At 36.9% G+C, this 19,161-nt stretch overlaps 1 long non-coding RNA gene across 1 annotated transcript in view; it reads right to left on the bottom strand.

Moving 5' to 3' along the window:
• LOC140257096 (uncharacterized) overlaps positions 1-15,369 on the bottom strand; it is a 45,803-nt gene extending 30,434 nt beyond the window's left edge. Inside the window, exon 1 of the long non-coding RNA XR_011904954.1 lies at positions 15,231-15,369. This is a non-coding gene — a long non-coding RNA (uncharacterized lncRNA). The remainder of the gene's footprint in view (positions 1-15,230) is intronic.
• Positions 15,370-19,161: the final 3,792 nt, after the last annotated feature.

Below are 19,161 nucleotides of genomic sequence, written 5' to 3'. Positions count from 1 at the left end.
AAACATACCTGAATTTCTATTGAAAGACTTGAATAGTCTTTGATTAAAGTGTGAAAATCAATTCTGGGCATGAAGAAACACTCTTCATAGGAAGGAGAAACTAGACATTTGGTCAGTAGCTTGATTTAGTAAAACAGCAGTAAAATAGTGGAACAGAAAGGAAGTGACATAACTAATCTTTTAATCCTGTCTTCTTCTTCTACCCATTTGGGTATAGAATAAAGGAGGTCGACAATAAGCAATAAAAATGCATATGTTGCCCAGCAGGGTTTCCATTTTGTCCATTTATATGCACTATGGAATTGAGATTTTCTCATCTTTCAAAGAGAAAGTTATTGAACTCTTATTTATTTCACTGAAGTTGTAGTTCTCTCCAGTCTAGTTCACCTTTGGGATATGAACAAAAGGAAATGAAATTCTGAGTACAAAAAATAAAGAAAGAGATGGAATGAAAGAATGCAGAAGCCTCTCAAACATCAACCCACAAATGCAAAACCCCATGTATTGGTACCTGGGCTACTGAGCAGATAAATTAGCTGGATAATCCCAAACTATATTTAAAACCAGAGAAAATCTGTATAGATTCCATAACAGTGAAAATGTAGCCCAGATAATCTCTGAATACTGTTTAGGCTACTTAATACATATCTATGTTATAGAAATAGCCTTGCCTACTCTGTTAAAAACAAGATAGACTTTACAAAATACAGAAATGTGCCTCTCTTGCAGATTTTATCTTCAATTTATTACCATTATTATCTCCATCATTTTTCATGAGCTACTATCTCTATGCTCTTTTTCCCTTACAGACTGCCCCATGGACCATCATCTCTAATTTGGCAAATTCACAGTTGCTCAAATCCATAGAGCATTAGTTCTTAATCCAGTAAAAACATGACAACAAAGCAGTTGCAGTGATGGCCTTATCTTCCTTTCTGCAGAGTTTTGCAGATGGTTCACAGAACTAACCTGTAATTAGTCAACTTCTTCCAGAAGTATATCCCACCAGTTTCTAAATAACAGCAAATGAATTTATTAGCAGCAGTTTGGTATTCTTCATCTTCCATCAGCATGATGTTCCGTACCAAAATCAAATCATACACTATTCCTCTATACAAAATGCTCCTTTCATTAATAATCACAGACTCAGTTAAGTTACACTGTGAGGAATTTTGCTCTAAACATGCTGATCCAGTTCCCGGAAACAGAAGCAATTGCTATAGAACGTTCTGCTTGCTATCACCCAGGACATAATGAGCTTGTATAAACAATTGCTTCTGTAAGCAGGAGGTGAAGACAAAGAGTTTACCTAAGTGTCAAGTTAAAGCAAAGGAGGATACAGTATTAAACCTGTGCAGATATCAGGAAGATTATGAGAGTGGATGGAGAGGCATCTTTAGAATTAGCACATTAGCTTATATTACTGGAAGATTTTGCACACAATAGGAACCCAATACTTAATTTACAATCAAGACAGGATTTCACATAGATATTTCTGGATACTTCTAATTATGGCATAGATAGAAAAATTGCCACTGTTTTACTAAAGTGATTTGCCCCAATTCTTCATTACATTACACCAGCATTTCTGTCTTATTAACATGCTGTAGAAATACACTGAAGTAATAATAAAGCTTGATAAATTGTTGTATAATTTCTGAGTTTGCTTTCCACAAATCTGACAGTATCTTTTCTAAATCCACACAAAAATACAGCACAAGCACAACACTGACAAAATATAAAATAGAAAGGAAGGGATCAGATCCTCAGCTAACCTAGGTCACAGTGGTTAAACACACTACAACCAAATTAAAATAATTGGTATTAGCTATAGGTTTGCCTCAGAACTATTGAGCTCATGGGATGTTTTATTTCTCCAATGTATTTCATTTCCATTTCAGTTCACCCTAATACATTGTTCTTTATTCTCCACTCAAGATCTATGAATCATCAATGATTTGGGTCATTCGATCATCACAAACCTTAAATTACCCTTGCCTGGTGGGAGTGAGGCATGTAACACCTATCAGCATCTTTAACAATGTCATCCTGATGCTAAAGAGCACTTTAAAGCAGTTTGAAATGACTTAGTCCTGCCTGATTTAAACTGTTGTTTGGACTAATGCCTTGAGTAAAGGACTGTATTTGCAGCATGGTTGAAAGCATATATAACCTAAACTCTCAGAGATTATCCAGAAACCATTGCAGTAGGCAACCCAAGATTTAAACCATGCATATCTATTATCAATCAAGCCAATAACATTTCGATGTCATCTGGCAGGAGGAAACAGCTTGCATCTATCTATAACTAGAACTGTTCCAAAGGAGAAGTCCATGGATAGGCCTTTAATTATATGCACAGGCTCCTTACTTCCTCTTCAAATATATAAACAATCAGCTAGAAGAAAAAATTCTTTGATACAGTGGCACAGAGGAAATGTATTCAGAAGAAGGAAAAGGAAGGGGAGTCACTATGAGAAGAAAATTTCAAAAGGACTAAAAAAAAAGCTTGGTTTATGCTTTGAAATATGTTATAACTTGTGAGACTTAGAAGGCTGCAATAACAAGACTAAAATAATTCATAATTTAGAAGCTTTTCCCAAAGAAACATTTAAAATTGTTAAAAAGTAACAATACAGTTTCAAAATCCTCATATGCCTTGAAAAATAGATTAGAACAAAACGCTCCACGACCATGTTTAGGGCAGTTGCTCAGTTATAGATTTCTGCCAGAAAAAAACAGAACTTTACAAAAATTTGTTACCTAGTTCTAATGCTGCTTATAACAATCTCTTGTGCTTATTAAGTCACAGACTATTTAATTATCTGAATGGGGAATGGGCTTATACATATTTCTGTGCGGCTGTGTGTATATCCTAAAAAAAAAAATAAAAAAAATAAAAAAAAAAATAAAAAAAAATACACAAATCTTACATTAAAATTGTAATGGCATCAAGCAGGTTTGTGCATACTACCATAATCCAGACAGCTTCTGAGCACGTGCACATTTTTCTGTCCTTTCCTAACTCTTACATGTGTCCCAGCCTACTCTGCTTGCACTTTGCTGCTTTCTCCCCACAGCTGGCCTAGAACTAGCAGATGTGTTATTTAGAGCGCAGGGAAAAATAAAATCCCTCCTTCTGCTGCCAGAGTTCAGGTATTCTCACAAAGACAGCATCTGTCCTCAGCAGCCCAGGACTGCCATTAGGGAGGCACTGCAGACCCAGGTACCATTTAACCTCTAATTCGCCTTCCAAATACAGCGAAGTTTCACAAGTGCTGCTACTCACTGCAGATCTTAGCAACTGCCCACAGAAGAGCACAGCACTGATTCAAAACACCAACACTGTCCTCTCAACAAATGTTAGCACACTGAGCTTGAGCAATTTTTCCAATACCTGGATCACAATTTCTTGTTACGCACAAACATTTCTCTCTTTATCCTTATTCTCACAATAAGGGGTACAGCTGAAAGCTGAAGAGAAATTTTCAATGCAAGCCATTAAATTTGGGAAAGTCATCAGCATGAGTGAAGTATTTCCTTATACAAATATTCAGGCAACCCTCACTACAAGGAATTAAAAGTCATGATCCCTGCGGGTCTCTTTGAACTCGAGATATTCTATGATTCTATTTTGTGATTAGCACTGTCTAAAGGACACATACATCAACAGAATGCTACTGCAAATGTCACTTCTTGCGGGCTGCAGTGTCAAAATGCATATCGGACTGAAGATTTTAGTGAGTGAGACCCAAGCCAGATTTCATCTAAGCTAAAAAAGAACTAGAATTTATCTAGGTGACATCCTAAGTCTTTCTTTTTCAAACATTCAGCATTCATACTTTTCAAATGGACATCAACTTCCCATCTTTATATGTTGCAAACTGCATGGATCTAAAATGTAAGGTCTGAGAGGTCTGTAGGCAGTAGAAAAAGAACAAGCCCAGCAGTTTGTTGTGGTGATGTGTCCTGGGACCAACAGAACCAGCATCACTTCTGATGCTTTCCAACTATCTCCTCCTACCTGGTGACACTTAAAGAAGGCAGCTTAGCTTCTGTAGTACAAAACAAAGGCAAATGTTTTCACTACATGTTCAAGCACAGGCTGGACAGTATGTTTCACAGAATAATTACCAAAAAAGACCAAACAAAACCAACAAAGTTCAAAATGCAGTGAAGATGGTCTTAATATCCCTGGATCTTATTTGAGGACCACACTGTTTACACCTAGAATGAGGCACAATCCTTGATCCTGACCATTAGCTGCCAGGACAAAGGATTTTATTACACTTATGCATTTCATAGTCTGCCAGGTTTTAGTTTCCACTCCGATCTATATTTTATGGTGCTTTTTTTTTTTTTTTTTTTCCTGTGTGGTGTCATTAATCTGCTCCCTGGCTGCGCAGAATAATATCCCACAAGAGCAGACTGCTTTTTGAATATTTTATTATCTCTCATTGTATTTCCAAGCTAAAATATATTTACAAATGCAACCTCCTACAGGCAGAATGATATTGTTTTCCCTCTGTTTGAGAACCACGGCGTAGATATCGAATATAAATAGAAAAATCTATCTACTGTCATTTGTATTGAAAGACAGAACCAATCAAATATCACGCTGTGCAAGAGAAGAGGAAAAAAAAGATTTGCATATTGCAGCAGACAATAGAAGAGGAGGGAGGCACACAAAGGGGTTATGCTTCTCTTGGAAGACATCTTTTAATTCTGACGAAGGACAGCTCTCTTTTCAGCATGCCCCTCTCACATCCAAGCAGATCATATGCAAGAGGAAGTGTGCTGAAAGGCTTGGAGGTATATTTATACTTCACAGTCCTCACTCCTTTCAAAGATTTTCCTCCAGTTGTCTCTATTGGCACAGAGGCAATTTCTTTCCTAACTTTTACCTGTGCCTCTTTGGCAGTAAGGAGAGTGAGGGTTCCTTCACCTGCCCCCCTTCAGCTGAATACAAGGCTATCCCTTAGCCCTCAGCTTCCACCTGTTCCACTGCAGGAGGAGTAAGATCACAGAAGGAGGACAATTCATCTCTAGTTTCTGAACAAGGCAAAGCTGAATTTCAGTTGTCTCCAGACAGAACACAGAGGAACATCCACTTGTTGTCAGCTAGTCAAAATGAGTAAAGATCTATGAATCTGTGAAATACGAAGTCGAAAAAATACCCCATGAAAAATTTGGAATCATCTTATGGTGGCCCAAATTCCCGTTTTCTTTTTATCAAGTTGCCAGACTCTAACTTCTGTGTTTAGAGAACATGATTGTACAGTAAGATGATATTCAGGTGAAAAAACAAGACCACCCCTTTAAATTCACTTCAGTTTTTCCTTTTTTTAAAGATAACCAATATAACCATGCACATAACTTGTCACCCAAGAGCACCATAGCAGAGCTAGGAACGAATTCTCTGAATCTCAGAAGTCTTAAACTGTTCTGTCTTAATTAAGACAGACACTGCATGCCTCTTAGGTGGAGTGGAAAAAGTCAAGGTACGGTGCCATTAATGATTAAAAACGACATAACAGTATATTGCTTCCCTCACCAGGAAAACTCTCATACACACCAATCATACGAGGTATCTATCTAGATACAGGTGCAAATACAAGGGTGCAAACACAGTCTTCCCAATAACCAAAAAATCTTGGGACACTTTCTGGAAAACAAAAGCATGCACACTGATAAGGCTGTAGGATAAGTGAGCAATGACAATTTGTGTCATAACAGTTTATTTCAGCTAGGAGAAACACAGAAAAGGTCATAAATGGAGTCTAGAAGCAAACAGCAGCTGCTGCAACTTAGAAAGAAAAAAATATATATATTCTTTGGATGAAAGTACCTGAGCCAGCATTCAAATGAAGCTGTCTTAGATTGAGTAACAAATGTTCTACTTCTCTTTTCAGATAAAGGAACTACTTCATTTCCATGACCAACGCATACAATTATATGAAAACTGAGAAAGGAAACTAACTTATTTTCTTCATTTAACATAAAAATACCATGTTGGAAAGAGAATATGAAAAAGACTAACTCGGGAACCTTAAAGGACCTCGGAATAAAATGTAGCTACATCAATTCAGTGCCAGAGGTAGGCCGATTGCTTTTTAAGATATGGATTGGGATTTCAATGCCAAAAGTATTGAAAAAACTTATTTTCTGACATATCCTCACCTCACAGACTGATGCTGTTATTTAATGAATAACAAAACCTTCACTGTTAATCTGCTCTCTACCAAAATATTTGACTGAATAATGTTCACACTTTGACATTTAATTTTGAAGAGTTTCATTTTCTATTTTTGGTGTAATAAAATATAAGGTTTATATTCATCTAGATAAGTGATTAATCTCATACACAAGAACAATATTAACTTAATATTTTTAAACTATCTAAAAAACATGAATATAAAATATAACTTCTTTTTTTTCCTGTTTGCAGGACTCATGTTGCAGTTCTTATATTTTTTATTTAGAGTAATCCACACGCTCATAAGAAATGAAAATTGTGCCTTTTGTAGGCAATATAAATCCTCTGTTTCATTCTCAGTACACTAAAACTTATTTTAGGATTTAATAAGAAGTAGTATGCACCACATTAGTTCAGTGACACTGAATAAGAATTATGCAAGAAATTCCTACCCAAATGGACAAGAATAAAATTCGGCACATTTGTGCTTCGCCCACACAAGCAAGTCTTGCTCCTTTACTGAATACATACAGTTTTTTAAATGGTCTGTCCATCCAATGCAAGATGAGTATGATTAATGGCTAATTGCTCTTTCTTGTTTGCTATCCTTTGCATGCTATGATATCAGAGTTCCACAAGGGCAACTGTAGTGGGCTGGCCAAAAAGCCTGGAGGGGAAAATTAAATCCCCTTCTTAAGTAGCAGACTAGCAGTCTCCTCCAACAAAGGCTTTCCTTCCCTTGGTGGTAATGTGATTCATTTTCCTATAAAGAAGAAGTCTGGTATTTCAATGCGTAAAGACAGCCATTACTGTGACATTTAACAAGCCTGAAACCTCTGGCTTTCTTGCTAACCTAGATCTGCCTTAAGGCTATCAGAGACAAAAGAGGCCTTCTCCTCCAGCAAGCATCAAAGACCTAATAAAAAGCCAAGAACGAGTAGGCAGTCAGCTTCTGTGTCAGAAATGCAAAATAAAAATATAATATATGCAAATTTGAGGCGTGCAAAAAAAAAAAATCATGGAACATTGCTTGTGTGTACAGTTGTACTCATAAAACCTGTAATGCACTTTTTGAATTATTCAGCACGAAGAGGCTGAAAAGCAGCAAAGCAGCTTATTTTGTTTGCTTTGCTTCATAGACTATTAGGTGGACAAAAAGAAAAAGGAATTTAGTTACGCTTGCTTATCTCCTAACCTTATAAACTTGGGATTAACAGATCAAAGGAGGATTTGGTTCAGTTGATAGAAAATGGAGCTCTTTTATAGCTGTTTGGTCTCCCTGTCCCTTATGATCAAATGAGCTTAAGCAATTGATAAAATAAATGGGGTTTTGAAATCATGTGTTTTAGTATATACATGTAATATTTGTTGCATTGCATTGTACATTGGTATGCAAAATTAAATAACAAGTAAAAGAGGATTAAACATTATACATCAGATTTTTCATTCTATTTTCCGTTCTGCACATGGCCTAACAGTGGAAGCCAAGGTGCAGATACAAGGTACTGCACTAATGTAATTTGATCCACTTTGTGGTCTTATGAGGCATGCAGGGCATCCACATACTACATGTATAAAATATTTCTGATGCTTCAGTCGGTGATCTTACCATCAGCCTGAACATGAACCCAAATCCTATCTGCACCTTGTGGTGTACAGGGCTGGGATGTGGAGAAGGAAACACCTCATGTCTCAGTGGGCCAGGAACACTTTGCTCTGTTCAGCACTGACATCATTGCCAGGTCAGTACAGATGACACGCTGCTGTCTGTTTTCTTTCAACATTTAAAAAACAATTGTAATACACCAAAAAAGTGACCTTGTAATGGCAAAGATGCTGCTACTGCTCTTTTATTCTTTCACCGGCATCTCTCTTACTTTCCACTTGACTGGAGATAGCTGTATTTCTGTCATGATCTGGATGACTTAGAAACAATTTCATCTTTTAGAGGACTGTACATATTCATTGTGAACCAACATTAATTTACACAAGCCTTTGAAAGCTGAGGAGAATCTTCTTAGCTATGAATTACCAGAAGATATATATCATTTCATTACAGAAATTATCATCCTATCCACATGGAAAATTCTTTTTCAGTGTCAACTATGTAATTTCTAGCTACAAAGTATCTCCTTTCTAATAAGGACTAATTACATAACTTACCTTTCTTCATTTTCAGTAAGGGCTGCTCTCATAATGGAAATGCATATTTTGACCGCAACTCCAGCACTGTTACTACAAATTGGCCTAAAGGATATCCAAATGTGAACTGTACAAACTAACCACAGCTTGGTTAGTACAATAACTCATGGCACTTCCCTGCTACAATTTGTGAATCACTGATAATAGTAAAATGCTGTAAAATATGGAATTCCAACATATTATTTACTCCTCAAAACCTTAATATCATTCATTTAGTGCTTTGGTGTGTTTCTTCTCTATAATACTTTTGTTTAGAAACACTGTAGCCTGACACGACTATCCCAAAACTAGCACTGGAAGATGTTTCAAGACTTTTTTTTTTTTTGTAAGATGAAATCTATTTCTGCAAAAAGTTTCTTAAAGAGAATCACCAAAGCCATTTACTAACATAAAAGTGAAAGGAGGCAGATGAAACTAATTTCATTTGGAGTAATCAGTAAAATATCAAGAGATAAAGCTGAAATTCTGTGATTCACGATTAATGGAGTGACTCTCCACCAGAGCTGGTTACTGACTTCAATTGAGTTTCAGCCCAGGTTTATCCCAAGTAACATCTAAATCAATGAGGAAAGGATGGTCAGAGTGCTGCAAGTGGCCCAGAAGCAGCTCAGTGAGATCAGGGCGGTGTGATGTCCCTAATGGTCACATCTTTCAACTCAGTATCTCAGGCATTGAGATTGCAATATGTGCACATGCATATTATGCACTATTTAATGTAATGTTTTATATATGCAATACACATTACTTGCTTATACATGCAAATTATGCCCACCTTTTTCCAACTTCAAGTCTCAAAATCCAGAGGAAAACTTTTAAACTCTTCCAATATAAATCTGCCAGCTCTAAGAGATTAAAAAAATAAATAAATCCGTGGATCTGATGCAATCTCTATCAGATTTGCTGCAGTGGACTTCAGTCTACACCCATCAGACTTACTGTTTAAGCAACCATTTTTCAATGTGTGTTTGCTAGCACCATTCACTAGAGATCAAAGGAGGAAAATACAGGGGGGAAAAACAGGAAAGCTTAACAGTACCTGGGAAAAAGCAGAATTTTCTACATAAATATGAGAACCAAAAGACACATTCCATAGCTATAGAAGTACCTCAAATTTACACCCTTCCACATTTTACAGAAACTGTAGATTCCTTATCCATTCAGGTGTAGCATTACAAGGGCCAAATAAACAATATGCACTGGCTACACACTGTCATTTCACTCTGATAACAGAATATAATTTTTGTTGGAAATATAGCAAAAAGCAGGCAAGTAATACAGTGCCCCTTGGCTACACCACAAATCTATGTACAGCTTCACTAAACAAGTTAAATAGAGGAAGAAAGCACTATATTTGTGTACTATATGACAAAGGTAAATGTTAACTTGCATATTTGTTTGGTACAAGAAAATAGTAAGTGTAGCCCAAAAATATTATTCTATAAAACATCTGGAATCTAAGACAGAAAATTTTATTTCAGTGACATTATTTGGCAGTAACTAAAATAACAGAGGAACAGATTTCACTTTCTTATTGGCTTTAAACACAATAGATAAGGGTGCATAGTTTATGCAGCACGTCAGAATGTCTGTAAATCAAAGATGTTTTTATTCACCACAACAAGGCTCTTTTCATGTTGTTGAATTCAGCTTATTAATATATATATAAACACTTTATATGGAACACATGCTGAACAAGTTGAAGAAATGTAGACCCATGACTGCACAACACCCTCTCTTTCTTATAATTCCATTGTGTAGAAGTGCAATTCAAATATACTAGGGAGGCAAAGTTTATAAGGAGAGGTAATATGTTACTAATCTTTAGTGGTGTGAGAAGAGAAAAAACTATCTTAGGGACAGAACCTTTTGTAAAGCATGCCTAAACAGGTGAGAAAGAGAAATTCCCCAAGACCACTTGTACTGGGAGCTGTCACACAAAGTTTATGTTTATCTAAATAGGAAAGCAGTAAAAACAAGAACCAGTTGCTACTTGTTTTAGTAACCTTGGAAATTATCAAACCTTCTGAATTACTTCAACTTCAATCAGAACTACTGTTCTTTGGGTGCTATGTAGAGAGGTAGTTCAAACACGTGGGTTTTTTTCGACACAATCCACCTTTCTGTATGCTGTCAGATGTGGCATCACTGTTGCATTGTGTTGGTTTCTCTAAGAGAAAAAGCTCACCAGCAGTGCTGCTTATTACTTGTTCTTGTTTTCAACAAGAACAAGCCACATCTTTTCATGCAGTATTAAAGGAAATCTCATGATTCACCTCTGTATTGTTCCGTGATGTTGCCTATACAGTAATTCATTTAACACATACCACTGCCACCATTTAGCACTTCCGAATATAATTTAGGAGGGCCACGTATAGAATCTCACTGCCATTGCCAGAGAGCACCAGTGCTCTGCTCACTTCACCACAGTACCTACTTATACATACACAGCTATACTACATAATTATTTCCTGGAGTAGTACTTACTTGGTTGGCACTCTACACATGATAGTTGTGCACGAGGAAGCACGCAGTATTAATACGCAACTGAACAGCATAGTAAAGAATTTGAAATGTATTTCTGTTAACACTCTGAATGATTACGCAACTTAAAAAAAAATAAAATAACAGAACTTATAACATTTTACTACAGTGAAAGAAATGCAAATCTATTGTGAAAAACAACATGGAATAAATGATATCTATTTCCCTAATAGCTGGCTTTCAGTCAAAAATGGTTGCCAAGAATAGACATTTACCATACATTTTATAACTTACAGTTACTGTTCTAAGAAATATTATTAGTTGCTTTCTTTGGCAATGCAATAAGATATACCTCCAATGATCAGGTAACCGGATATAGTATTAGCCAAAGCAATTTGCTGAACACAGACTTTCATGCTCAAAATATGTTACAGAACTTCACTACGTCACAAACACATAGTATAGCTAAAAGTCATTAGAGAAAGAAGGGAGCACATACAAGAATAAGTAAAAGAGAAAGCCTGGTTTTATTTTCAACTTCCTATGCAGAAAAATCTCCACATTCAAGAATTTCAATTAAACAAAAAACAAAAAAAACCACACACACTTCCACTAAGAAAAACCCTATCACTTCAATAAAAATTCCTTATGAAGATTCCTCTATGAACTCCTACAGGGAAGACTGAATGAATATAATTCCTTTGTGAATATTTTTAACTGCTTACAAAGTAAGTCATGATACAAGGAGGAAGAAAAATTGAGCAAGGCCACTTTACTGCTTGTTACTTAAATGTAGTGTAAAAGGATTGCAAGATTAAGGGGATCTTGAGAATTAAATTATTTGAATGGGTTCTCATAAAACTCCATGATAGAAAGGACACTTGCACAGGCAGAGCCTGCTTGTTCTCTTCCTCCACAGAATTTAGACCTTGCCAGGCCTCCACCAGATAAGCTCTGATTGATTTCATCTATTTTTTGCTTAATATGTTCAGTTCCCTCAATGCAGACTGGATAAGAGCACTGCCTTGGTGACAGAGCTGTCTGGAGTTTCTCTTGCTCTCTTTGGATAAGCTGCAACTTAAAGGTTCACCATTTTCTGAATTATTCACCCGAAAGCTATTGGCAAAGGGGACAGAATGAAATGCTTGCTACCCTCCAAAGAGAAGCATCAAGATAGTAAGCTATATATGCACAAGCACACCCGAATACACAACTGCCATTTCCTGTAAAGGATAAGAAAAATGTTACTGACAGCATACAAGTGCAGTTGCAGAAGATGTTGCTACTAAGAGGTGCTCCTTCTGTGACAACTAAGATGTTGGCAACAATATAGCCAGAAAAATCTGGAAGGGCAACAAAGTTGAAGTATACAACAGACAAAAGAATTCATGGACAGCATTTTCAACTGGAGGACCATTCTGTACTGCTGATTACTAACTTCCCCATAATAGCTTTGCCTATGATCACATTTAAGTTCCTCCTACTAAGTCTGCACTGTTTCTACAAGGTGATCTTTTTCCACAGCAAGGATGAAACTTCCTGAGGGCTACAGCTGTGCTGCTGTACCTGCAAATACTAAATGAAAGGGATGGAGCTCCAGACCTGAGCTGCTGTAGGAATACTGTGATCAAAAGCTAATTATCACCCGCAGATTACTACAAAGTCTAGTTTCTGCTTAGATCTATTGATTGTTTTCAAGTAAATGCAAGATTTACAAAAAGGCAGAGACAAAAAACTGTAGAACATGCCAAGCCAAGAAGTCCAGCAAACACTTTGAAAAGGCTAGAACTCATATTGATAAGGGAATGCCTAAAGTCAACAAACTGAAATTCAGAGATGACACCAATATATATAAATAAGAGAATGAGAATATGGAAATAACTACAAGATAGTACAGGAGAGAATCATCCAAGTAGCAGCTGATGAAAAAATAAATGTAATATATGCAAAAAAAAAAAGTTAAATTCTTTTGCCTCCCACTTCAATCAAATTCTTTTCTAATTTTGCTGTGTCTGAATTAAAAAAAAAAATAAATCTACAGAAATTGGAGAAGAAATGTTTGTTATCTATGAGTACCTTAAATCAATCTCAAACAAGTCCTTAGGCTTGCTCCTGTGAAAAATGGAACTGATTCTCAATTAGTTACATATTGGCTCAACAGAGAAACTGAAGGGAGTGGTTGTCAAGTAGCAATGGCAAAAAAGTTTCATGCATCTACATCTGAGCACTCAGTCACTGCATGAGAGCCCAATCAGTTCATGCATGAGCACCCAATTAATGTAAGCATGAGCTCCCAATTTGTATATACACACATACCCAGTATGCACATGAATACCCAATTAGCTCAAACATGGGTGCTTTGTTGGGCATATACTACAGGGTCTGAGTTAGCTGATGCTGGCTGCACTAGTCAGATACTACAGAAGTCCATGCATTGATCACAATGAATTTATCCAGTTCTGAAACCCAGTATAAATAACCCAACATGCCCAAACCACAGGCTTCTGGAGAAGCTGCTGCCTTTGTTCAAACATCTAAGGAAGAGTGGTAACTGTGAGGAGAAGGCACATATGAAAAGATATGAAGACAAATGGGGGGATGGTAGAGGAAACTGATGGAAGAAACTACTAAGGGGACATGGCTGAAGATGTGTTCTTGGAAGGAGGTACACCATAGGTTTTAAGACATACAGTACATACAAGTGTTATTGTTCTCAAAAGAAAAGAAATGTAGCATATTCTAATGATGCTGTCACTTCATGAATTGCAAATATTGATAAGCAATGCAAAAACTGAGGCTGCATTCAATCCCATAACTTTTTAATCAGAGTTACTGCTTGTCTGGGTTTTCAGTAGCCTCCACAATCACCATTTACCTTCTAATTTTATATGTAGTTTGTTGTATTTTATTCATTAAAGGACCTCTAACAGATACAGTTATTTCAGCCACTCAATCCCCCCATCATTCTGTTTCAAAAACCTAATGACAGTTTATTACCTATAACAACTAGGGGAAGGAAGAGAAACGCTTATTTGAATTACTAACATCTACAGATAATCAACTGAATCCTAGGAAGTTGTACCACATGTACAACTAAAACGAGATTGAAGAATGGCCCAAAACACTGGTGATTCAAAATGGACAGTACTTCACTTTGAGGATGCTTTTACAGTCTTCACTAAGAAGGTAGAGCAGCAAATGAATTAATGAAAAAATCCAAAGAATGAACTCCTGAACCATAGAGCATCCTGAAACCAAGCAGTTAGGAATAGAGCCAAATCTTTTGAGAGATGAAGTGCCTTGTGGATTGCAAGCTTAAATATGGAGTAACTCTGAATCAAGAAAGACAAATTTCAGGGTTCTTCAGTGAGTATGAAAAAGCTCCATTATAGGGTTCAGTGCAGATACACAGAAATTTCTGTGAACAAATGTGTTGTTGTTTATTTTCCTGAGTATTAGATTTGCCATAAGTTGTGAGAACTATAAACCTGAAAGTTCCAGTGAAGAAGACATCTATTAAGTATTCACTTCAGATAGCATATACATCTTAATACGACCAGCTATAAAAACATCTAAGCACTGCCATTCACAGGGCTTTCCTGGATTCTAATATTTATCTATATGTAGGTTATCATAGTTTAAAAATATTTTTTAGTTATTAAGGTTTGGAAATATTAAACATATAGTTGAGAAGCTGATAGCATTTTCACTAGTGAAAAGAAAGCTCCCCCAGTGATGTTAGCATACTAATGAGCTCAGGGGTGTTTCACAGTAAACAAAGATGTTTTTGCTGGACAGTTGGCCATGAAAGATACTTTTCCCAAGTAACCCCGGGAAAAGCAAAGAGAAAAGCAACATACAGGCAAGATTCAAGTAGATATTTTCTATGCCCAAACACAGAAGAAAGGTTATAATATTGTCTAGTCAACAAAAAAACAGCTTCTCAGTGAAATAAAACAGTACAAAATACAGAAAATTAAACATTGATTGTTATCTGTTACCTCTCTTGTAGCCTATTACTTTTATTCTTATTTTTTCTTTAACCAGTCCACAAATAAAATATGTTAATGACTACACCCACTGAAAAGATCAAGTTATGCATCTGAACAACACATGCAGCAAATGAACTCTCATACGTGCTTACATTACTAAAGATAGCATGCCAATAGTTGACCTCAAGTGCAGTCCTTTTCAAAGCACATTAAGCTTCCAAATAGATTCCCATCACGTAATCATAAGATGTTTTAATACAGTATTAAATACAGAGGAACAAGCTTGGACCTATTATTTTAACTCCATTGACTTCCAGTAACTCAACAGAAATAAAAATAGTTTTTCCATAACTACGCACCTTTAGCAACACATCATTTTCCTGCTCTCCGGCCATTCCACGTGTTATGCTCTCACACAAAGGAAAACACAGCAACGCCAGTGGAGTAGCAAAATCCTAGGCCACAGCAAGTGAGGATATACACAATCATAACAGCCAGAGACACAAAAACAAAGGAAAAAAATCTGCTTACCCTTAGAAGCAGGTACACAGGAACCTCCATTAAAATACCCTCACATCCACTGCCAACACTTAAATGAGGTCTAGGAAGGGGTGCATGCTGGCTCCACCCCTTCCAGTCACTCAGGTAATTACATGCACCTGAGCTCCCATGGGTTGGCCCTGCCTTCCCACCAGGTGCTCCATCACAATCAAGCCCTGAATTAGCACTTCTGCTCCACCACGACAGATGGGTGTGGGAGGGGCCTGCTTACCACTGTTTTAAGAATTCATTCTCACAGCTGAAAATAACGATTGGCATGTTTGAAACTAACCTAAGCTGAAGATTACTGAAGGCAGTTTTAAATATTAGTAGAATGTAAGCATTTAAGTCCTCTGTTTTTTTGGCTTTTAGTGTTGCTTTTTTAAACAAACAAACACTTAGCACCATTCGATTATGTTCCAAAGGAAGAAAATTACATCCCTATTGAACAACTAAACCTGTATCATTAACACCTCAGCTCAAAACCCAGCCCTGTAATCTTCTACAGCAGCATAATATTTTCTATGTACTGCAACTCAGTAATAAACTGTCATACTAATTAGGATAGATTTATTTAGTTGTTAGACCACCCTGATGCTGAAATCTGAAAGAGAATTACTGCAAAACTGGCAATTAGTAAAAAAGGAAATTATTATAATGAATCACGATAATAAGTAGTAGGCTTGGAAGAAAGAGAAGGAATTGGCAAACAAATTAAACATGCAATAACAACTACCAGGTTATTTTCAAAATATTAATAAACAAAATTTTACTTTATGGTTTCAGCAATTAATTCATTGTTTAATGAAAATACACATAAGTAAATGATTATGCAGATCAAATGCACTTTAAATTGGCCACTGTAGTAAAAGGGAAAAAAAAACAAACTATTTTTATGAATAGGTCAGCAGTAAGAGCAGTAAACTAAGGAGAATCTCTGTCCTTTACTGGATGCAATGGGGAACATGACCACTGAGGATGAGGAAAATGCTGTTTCTGAATGCCTTCTTATAAATCTGTCTTTAAAAGTCAGACCACTTATTCTTGGGATACTCTCTCCTCAGCTGGAAGTAGAATAACCCCCCCCCCCCAAGATTCAGGTGGAAACAGAGACCTACTAGTCCACCTGCACTGTTACAAGTCCATGGGGTCACACGGTACTCACCCAAGGGTGCCAAGGAACATGGCAGATGTGATTGCCACACCACTTTCCACTACCTATCAGCATTCGTAGTCAACCAGAGAAATCCCAGAGTATTGGAAGCTTGGAATCTCATTCTGAGATTGAGTGACCTTATTGGTGGATGAGGGAAAGACTGTCAACACAGACTACCTAGATATCAGCAAAGCCTTTGATATTGTCTTCTACATAACTCTCCTGGGGAAGCCGACAGCCCATCTTAGACAGATAAGCTCTTTGCTGGGTAAAGAACTGGCTGGATGGCTAGTTCAAACATGTGGCTTGTACAATAGCTAAGACTTTCACAACTTACTTATTTCATCAAAATATTTCAAATAATTGCATCTGGATACATGCTCAGTCATAGAAAATTACAGCCATCGCACTCTGCCAATGATGGGACATTCTGAAATCTTTTAAGCCTCTCAACAACCTGGGTGCTCCTCCCCATACTTTCAGTGGTTAATCTTTGATCGCTGCTGCTGGAAATGGTATTGTCTCCCAGTGCATATAATTAGAAAATAAATTGAATTGCTGATTCTGAGAAAATTGTCAAAGATTTATATAAGGAACGTCTCAAAGCAAATGGTAAATTAGTCTGTGAATTACGCTTAATATGGTAAAATGATCAAAGTCAGACACGCGTTCTGAAATGCACAGGGAACCAGAAAATGTACCAGACCTTACAAATATAAGGAATTATCAAAGACCTCCCAAATGAATTAAATTAATTCAAGGCCCTTGTTCACATTTAGACTGTTATCATGAAATCTGCCATTCGGTTCACTACTATCACATCCATGCAGTGAAAGTAGCACACTCTGGGAAAGAGTTGGATTACTAAACCCTCACATCTTTTCCTTAAAAATAAATAAATAAATCATCTGTTTAAAGAAATGTATGTTCTTTCATGTGAACTTGATGCTGTCTAATCTAATTCTTGATGTTTCTTCCATTGTACAGCGATGTGTCCTTTGAGGAAGAAAAACAGCTTGTGTTTTGATAATAAACACACACAAAAAAAAATAGTTGAATCTCTGTTTTCAAAGAGACAAGCTGTTTTTATTTCCTCTGAAGAAGCTCATTACAATATGATGGACAAAATGTCAGAAATAATTAAGTGCAAAAGGTGATATGTATTTGGGGCTATGAGGAAGAAATCAACCACTGGAAATAATGTTGCTTTTCTGCAGTCTTCTCTTCCCCTTCCCCCAAATTCTTGGTCGCTTGATGTGAATTTATTGCCAAGCGAATTAAAAGCAAAAGAAAACTAAGAAGAAAAAGTAACATTATATGAAAATACCATTAACAGGCTGCTTCTTAGTGAAAAGAAAGTTAAAAGAGTTTGCTCTTAGAATAGAGACTTGCAAGACAGTGTTCACAGGCACAAAAATCAAGCTGTTTGCACTTCACAGACAGAGCAAAGCTTTCTGTGAAGCTCAAAAGCCTTTGGACTTTCCACATTTCATATTGAGAAGGTCGTGCCTCCCCCCACCCCAGGGTCAGCACTGTAAACATCAACCCATCAAGATAAGAAAGTTAAGGCAGATGATATTAATTACCTGTCCTTTCAAGTCATCTCTGTTTTACATCTGTTTTCCTCTTGGTAACTTTCATCCAGGCCAATAAAAGCAGGGGAGGGGGGAAAGGAGCAAAACCAAAACAAAACACAAAACAAAACAAAAACACAAAAAAACCTCCATCACTTCAGCTGCTTTCTTCTTTCCTGGGTTGCTAATAGCACTTGAGTGCTTCATTTACTGCATAAATGCACTTATGCACAGTACATTAACCAATCTCTAGTGCAAAACAGTTAGTTGGCACTCTGCTAACTAAAATCTGTCTGCAAATTGTGAGGTTAGCATTAGTCACACCTTGTTATTGGTTAAAATACGTTCTGCATCTCTTACTACAGTATCGACATCTTCCTTTGCTTGGCTTTTATTTCAGTATGTAATTTCTCACTCAAACCAGATAGATGGTTTACTACCAGCACCTGTCATTTCAGCACTGGATGAAAGATTGGCAATTCTTTTTTCCTGTGACATAAAAGAAAATGATGATTTCAACAAACTACGCAAGTTTCTTTTCTTTTTTCAAATGACATTACAGCCTATTTCTGCTGCTATCTGAACTTAGCTTCTACTGAAGGACTTTTGAAAAGGATGGTATTACTTCAACACTTTTTTAGTTTTATAAACAACATGGAGTTAAGAATCCAGGTTAATCCACCAGATAACTTCTACTCTCTGGTCAGGATCAGAAAGTGATGAATAGAGTTACATCCAGACAGTAATTGGTCACAAGTGGTGCTCCCCATGTGTCAGCACTGAGGACCATCCTGTCTAATATCTTTATTGATGGTTTGGATGAGGAAATTGAGTGTACCCTCAGTAAGCCTGCAGATGACACCAAGCTTGGAAGAAGTGTCAATCTGCTCAAGGGTAGGCAGTCCCTACAGAGGAATCTGGACAGGTTGGATCACTGGGCTGAGGCCAATGGGATGAAGTTTAACAAGGCCAAGTTATGGCCCACATAACTAGCAATAGCATGAGAGAGAATGGCCTCAA

The sequence above is a fragment of the Excalfactoria chinensis genome, chromosome 11, assembly GCF_039878825.1.
Source record: "Excalfactoria chinensis isolate bCotChi1 chromosome 11, bCotChi1.hap2, whole genome shotgun sequence".
Lineage (NCBI taxonomy): Eukaryota > Metazoa > Chordata > Aves > Galliformes > Phasianidae > Excalfactoria > Excalfactoria chinensis.
This window is presented reverse-complemented; position numbering and strand designations above follow the sequence as displayed.